This window comes from Xenopus laevis, chromosome 4L, assembly GCF_017654675.1.
Source record: "Xenopus laevis strain J_2021 chromosome 4L, Xenopus_laevis_v10.1, whole genome shotgun sequence".
Lineage (NCBI taxonomy): Eukaryota > Metazoa > Chordata > Amphibia > Anura > Pipidae > Xenopus > Xenopus laevis.
In genome coordinates, this window is record NC_054377.1 from 69,593,664 (window position 1) to 69,601,192 (window position 7,529).

Below are 7,529 nucleotides of genomic sequence, written 5' to 3' on the forward strand. Positions count from 1 at the left end.
GCATATTGTTGGTGCCACCCCGAATAAAAATATGTATTTTGGGGGGGGCACCCCAAAGTGGGCGGAGCTACCAACAGCCAATGAAATTTTAGCAATTTTCTAAACGCTACTCCTCCCAGAGTTTTAGGAGTACAATTATGAAACTTTGCACACTTGTTCGGCTTATACCCAACTAGGTTGCTTGTGCTCTGTTAAGCAATCCCACCCTCCGTGGCCCTGTGGCGGCCCCCCAAAGACCCCATTTTTCCCATAGACTTTCATTGGAAAATTCGAAACTTTTGCCACTAGTACAGCATTAAAGTTACACTCACCAAACTTGGGTCACTTAGTCATGGGGTCAACCTGAAAAGTTCTGTCACATTTTGGGGACTCCAAAAAGTGGGCGGAGCAACAAACAGCCAATCAGATTTTCCCTATTGACTTCAATGAGAAAATGTCAAACACTGTCATTCCCACAGTGTTAAAGCCAGAGACCCAAAACTTGGCACCATGGGTCACTGGGGTTAAAATTTTGAAAAGTGGGCGGAGTCTACCACAACCAATCAAATATTAGCCTTTTGTTTAAATGGGAAAAGTTAAAACTGTCGCCGCTCTTAGATTGTTCATGGGAGGGTCCTCAAACTTGGCACAGTTGGTCACTGGAGGACCGGGATCAAAATCTGGAAAAGTGGGTGGAGCCAAAAACAACCAATCAGATTTCTTTGATGATTTCAATGGGAAAAATTAAAATTGCTTCCATTTGCACGTTATTGATGTCATGGACCTCGAATATCACAAATGTGGTCACTGGGTGTTTGCACTTCAAAGTTAGGAAAAGTGGGTGGAGCCACCAACAACCAATCAAATATCATTCATTGATTTTCAATAGAAAAACATAAAATTGCTGCCATTTTTACATGTTAAATGTCATGATTCCGAAACCTTAAAGTGTTAGTCACTTGGTGACTCTGGTTTAGAATTAGGAAAAAAAGGGGGCAGGGCAACAACAGCCAATCGGATTTCAGCCATTGACCTTAATGAAAAATGCCAAATTGCTGCTATTATTACGGCGTAAATGCCAAGTGTCCCAAACTCAGCACAATTACTCACTGGGTGACTGTGGTCAAAATTTAGGAAAAGTGGGCCGAGCCAATAACAGCCAATCAGATTTTACCTATTGACTTCAATGTAAAAGTTTCAAATACTGCCATTCTCACAGTTTTAAAGCCAGAGGCCCCAAACTTGGTACAGACCATGACTGGGTGACTGGGGTTAAAATTCAGAAAACTGGGTGGAGCTTAAAACAGCCAATCAAATGTTACCTATTGCTAATCAATGTCAATATATAAGTTGCTGCCATTCTTTCACAGTTAATGGCAGGGACATCAAACTTGGCACAGTCGGTCACAGGGGGACTTGGATTCAAATTTTAAAAGTGGGTGGAGCCAAAAACAGCCAATCAGGTTTTTTGATTGATTTTAATGGTACAATTTGATCTGCTTCAATTTTCACAGTTTTAAACCAGATTCTACCAACTTTGTGTACTCTCTATGCACCAGGGGCGACTGGCCCCAACACCTCTTGCATTTCAAAGCCAACATCTTGTGAAAATGTTTGGGTATTTATTAAGATGATAAAGATTATGGGGCAGATTTATTAAGGTTCGAGTTGTATTTTCCATGAAAATTTTAGTTTTTTGGTCAATACTCATATTTTTGGGTTAAAAACCCAAATATTTCAAGATTTAGTATACCCTGACCCTGGAAATAGCTTGAATCTGAAATTACACCATCTAAAACCTGTCAAGGTCATGTAGAAGTCAATGACAGATGTCACTTGAACCATTTCAAGATGTTAATATCGTTCATGACTTGTTTTTTTTTTTAGAGTTTTGCCCGAAAAGTAATCAATTCGAGCGATTCAAGGTTTTATTTAAGAGAACTCAATCAATTCGAGTTTTTCAATCGTTAACCCCGAACACCATATACCTTAATATGATATTTTATCTTACATTTAACAAGTGCTTTTGCAATTTATATTACTTTTTGTTGTCTTTTCATGATACTAGCAGTTGTATAATGCTATTATTAGTGACGTAACTATAGAGGAAGACCCCGCAGTCGCAGGAGGTCCAGACTGTGGGGTCTGCTTCCTCTATAGTTAATAAAAAAACGTCCTTCCCAGCCACTCTCTTACCTGTGGCAAGGAAGGGGAATGCAAGTTGGCCGTGAGTGGATGGGAAGTGGGCGGAAGGATTGGGATCGTAGTGCGCCGGGTCCCTCTGAAGACTTTTTTGCAGGGGGCCCGGTGCACTCGAGTTACGCCACTGGCTATTATTGTGCTTTTTTGACATGACATGACTGATACACATTTCTCTCTCCATTTGTCAGTTGCTTGTTTTAAAATCTAAATGAGCAGATGAGAAGGGAGAGAACTATGCAGTATCTAGAGATGTGCCCAAATTTAGCCCTCTTGTGGCCAACCACCCTGTACAAAAACTCAGAGCTGCTTTTCAAAACACATTATAATAAGATTGTTTTTCTTCATGTCATAGAAACAAATTCTGTTGATGATAGCAATACAGAAAATGTCAACAATTATGATAAATTTAATGTCTATGAAGACAGAGACTATTACCCAGATACTGATGAAGAAGTCGAAAAGAAGTCTCAAACTAATTCTGAAATTCAGCAAGCATCAAGAAGTAAGGTTTCATTCATATATATTCATAGTTTTAGCTAATGCTTTAATTATATTCTTAGGATACATATAAAGCGCATACTGGAATATATATTATTTAGATGACTGCACTGACAATTAAAGGAACTGGGAATAGTTGCCCAAAAAGCTTGGCAATTTAAATGGAAAATATGGCTGATGTTTTGATATAAGCTTGATAGATACCATATCATTATTATTAAGAAGAAGGCTGAATAGTTTAATTATTAACCATGTTAGAGACCCATTACTATTATCTGTATGAGATTGAATAGAATAGCTATGTGATTGTATCATCGGGACACGTCTGCCGTTAATAATGCTTCCAAGTCTACTTTTCAATTTTGTTTTGGTTATGTAATTCTAAGCAACTTTCTAATATACAGCCATTAAATATGTTTAGAAGTGTTATAATGATTACTTAATGTAATTGGTATTAAAGGTGCCATTTTTGAAACCAGATATAATGTAGCAGAAGATTGCTGATTAAAAAACGAAAACAGAAAGGGATAAACAAATACTACACTTAATTGGAATTATATTTTCTATTAACTCTAAATAAACTGAAATATTTTTTTATTTTATGAATATTGCAAAATTACTTACAATTACTGTTTTTGGGTGAAAGACTACTTTACATTGCAGTGGAAATCACATATTTACACCTAGGGGGTTATTTACTAAATCTCAGATTTTTATGATCAAGCTTTTGTTGCTAGAAAAGCAAAATTTTCTTGTAAAAAAAACTAGATTTCTTTGAGATTTATTATATCCTGATGCTGCAAAAAGCCAGAATCTGAAAATCTGCCATCTCAGACCTGTCGAATTCCTTTGTAAGTCAACGAGAGAGGCACCTATCCCAATTTGAAGTTTTCGTGGTCTACTCTGGGTTTAGCTTGACAATCCAACTTTTTTCAGGGTTTTCAGACAAAAACTGCAAAAAACTGAAAAGCATACGATTTAAGTTCACTCTATTTTATTGAGTTTTTTTCACGAACCAATCAATTTGAGTTATTTTATTAATAAATTAGCTAAAACTGGTTTGGTCAAGTTATTAATATTATGAGATACATTTTGAATACATAACCCCCCTAGATTGGTTTCTGTTTGTGCTGCCTTTTCCACAAGTATTTAGTAGTTGGTTGCAAATTCTAATAATAAATATTTTGCTTTCTTCCTTCCTACAGGTTTATCTGAGAAGCCCATAAGGACTGCAGCACCTGAAATTACAGTTTCAAAACAAAGTAAATCCATTTCTTTTTATTGCTATTTTTTTATGCCTAATGATGATAACAACTCTGTTGCTCCTCGTAGTCGTGAGGAAGCGCTTAATATATTTTTATTGTAATCCAAATAAAGCAATGGATATTTGTGTGAACAAAAGATTTATCAGTGAAATTTAATAAAGCTCATACTCTGTAATGTTTGATGTATACAATGGTCTATGTTTGTACAGTACCAACTGATAGGGATGGGCGAATTTGACCCGTTTCGTTTTGCCAAAAAATTTGCCGCCAGCAAAATGTCGCCGACGCCGATTAAAGTCTATGGGCGTCAAAAAAAATTTGTCATTCAACGGGCGTCTTTTTTTTTGTCACACAACGCCATACAAGTCTATGGGCATCAAATCCACGGCGAAACAAAAATTCGCCTATCCCTACTAACTAAGAAAATATAAGCAGGGCATAATTTTGCTGATACAGATAAACTCCAGAAATTTTTAGTCATCAACAGCCCTAAGAATTTGTAGACTGTATTCTTCTTTATAATCTAGTGAGGATTGGTTTAACAATCTTATTTCTTTTCAGAGCTAATAATGGAGATGAAGAAGGATCTGCTTGAGTCCAACAGACTCTATTTAATTATGCTTTGCTCCATCATCGCTGCTGGTTGTTTGTTTATTTCCTTTTCCATATTTTACTTGGCGCGGAAGATCATCAAGTTCAGCAGGTATTTTAGTTTTAATTCTGCTTTTTTTCTATTACCATTTCGATCTATTTCCATTTGAAGATCTCATTTGTAATTATTATCTATTGCCTTTCAGAGAAAAGAGTGACATAGTCTCAGCTGAAGAAGGTAAACAATTGAGTAAAAGATGATTCTAAATATATGGGGTTATTATGTGGGAATAATTACTAATTACGCCTGCTGTTATAGGACTTGCTCAATAGAATTATCAGAACATTTAGACGACTGTAACTTAAAAGCTGAGCAAAAGGATGCGAATCATAAAAATATAATGAAAGGAAAGTACCATGCCCAAACATGGCTGACATGGAGAAGAAGAAGTAAGGAAGAAAAAGGAGACGAAAAAGGAGACGGCAGAAATAGAGAAGCATACTTGGACTACTGTGTATACTGTTGACTGTGTAGAAACAGTAATGCTCCTATTATGATAAACTTTAAAAACTTGCTACTTTAGACCCAGGACTTCCCACAACTTTTTGTTGAAAAAAATCTGAAAATACATTTTTTCCTTAATAAAGAGTACTAAAATAAATGTTGTTTTTGATTCTTTTAATTATAAGAAAACTTTCAGGGGACATTTAGGGAACAAAATTGGATAAAGATTCTCAACAATCATGACTTTCTTGATATTTGTTTTTCTAACCCTCTCCTCTAGTTAACAGATTCCCAATGTTAGTCTTCTACTAATATTTAGGCTGTGTAGCTCAGGATACACAGTGTATATATATATATATATATATATATATATATATATATATATATATATATACACGTTCTGAAGAATCCCATTGTATACTACAGAGCTTATCTTTTATCTGCTGTGTATCCTGTACCTTTTCTCCTTTTTCATCTCTGAATGGCTGCCCCCATGGTTACACAGCAGCTAAACTATAGTAGAGTTTCTGAAGTATACACACCAGTTGTACCAGTCCAGCCAAACGTACATTATATTTTCATTACTTTAAAACACTTTAATTTTCTGGTGTTATTAAACACAAACAAGATGTGGGCCAAAGAGCATTAGGACAGCAGGAAAGGTATAGTTAAATCATGGATCTCCAATCTGCAGTCATTCAACAGGGGGGACGCCAAGGTCCTGGAGCTGACAGACAGGCACGGGATGGGGTCGGGGATGAAGGCAAGGTGTCAGGTGACAGTGAGGGGGCGACAAGGAGAAAGTGACAGATGGGAGGGTGATATATGAAGGGAGGGAAAGTTCTGCTGGAGATGCACCCAAGTATCTGGCTAATCCATGCTCTGTGGGAATGTCCCCCAATTTTCCTGCCCCATCACTTGCCCCACTCCCTGCTCATGCACTGGAGAAGCTGGGCGGAAACGAGTGCAAGCAGCCCTGAGAAGGACCCCGACGCGATTACATCGATAACCAGCCCAGTCCTTCTTAGTGGCTGCTGCTAGCAGAAAAAAAGACAGCAGCAGAAAAAAGAGACGGCAGCGGCCGCCCTTGCCAGCTGTACAGATACTAGCACAGAAAAGCAAGAGAAAGGGAGGAGAGATATAAGAAATACAAACATAACAAAGACCGAGACGGTATATCAAACAAAACGTTTTATTAAATTTTTACTACAAAAGGAATTGATTATGCCTAAATTCAAAAGTAAGGTATATGCCCCCTTTAAAAATATAATTCCCACCATACAAGGCCTTTTTCATGGTCTTAAAAAATATTACTCCTAAAATGGCTGCCATGGTAGCAGTGGGCAACGTTTATAATTATATAGCAAAATTATGAATTAGTAAAATAGAATTTGTTTACGCTACTAAGCAACATCCTGGTTATGACTAGATATATTGACTCCATCAAGCTCCGGTTACATTTTGCGAAATGTCTTTGACAGATGTTCTCACTAAGGTCCTTTTGGCTATGTGCCAAAATTATCTTTTGTATGACCATAGGGCCAATTTAATAACATACAGGTGTCTATTTTTTTCACAAATCAATTTTTTTCTCTAAATTAGTTTTTTTATTTCTCTAAATCTATAAAAATTTGAGATTAATAAAGTGTAAAAACCACACAAAAAACTCAAATTGAAAACTTCTGCAAGTAAAACCAGTCGAGTTCCCATAGGAGTCAATGAGAGCTGCGCTGATCCTATGAGATTTTTTTTAGTCATTTAGAGTTTTTGAGGTTCTTGGATTTTATTTTCTGAGGTTTTAGTATTTCTTATTGCATCATTCATTGTTTTATTTGTTCATATTTTTTATATTCAGATCTTTTTATAAATTACAAGGTATTTGTGATTTTAATGAAAGAATCTAATTGTTTAAAAAAAAACATCTAAAACACTAAAAGTCAATGTTGATAAATGGGCCTCTGTGTGTACAGAAAATAATAAAATTTGTTGTGTGCTCTGGCCTTCAGATCTGTGCACATGTGCATAGGGTTTAGGAGAACCTTGCCCATGACCACCTCCCGTGGCTCCTATTGGAAAATGTGCTAGCTAAAAGTGCTAGTGTAAAAGATTTTCTGCTCAGAATTTTTTTCAAGTGACACAACATCCAACAGCAGAGAATCTGGTACACGTGACATCAGCTTAACAACTCTCTAAATCAGGTATGTCCAAAGTCAGGCCCGGGGGCCAATTGTGGCCCGTTTCCAAATTTACACCGGCCCTCAGCCTTCATAATGAAATTAATAATAATGTGGCCACCAGCACAGTGCAATCAGGCGTAGCCATAGCAGTAATATTTGGACACATTAGATCTGCCACTTGGTCTATACTGCTGCCTGTGTGCTGAAGGTGTGATAGACATGTACTGGCACGTAGTGACACGCCGCTCTCGCATACTTCTTAAGGGCTGAAGGTGTCAATAGACATACTGATGTGCCTGTACAGTAAACTAA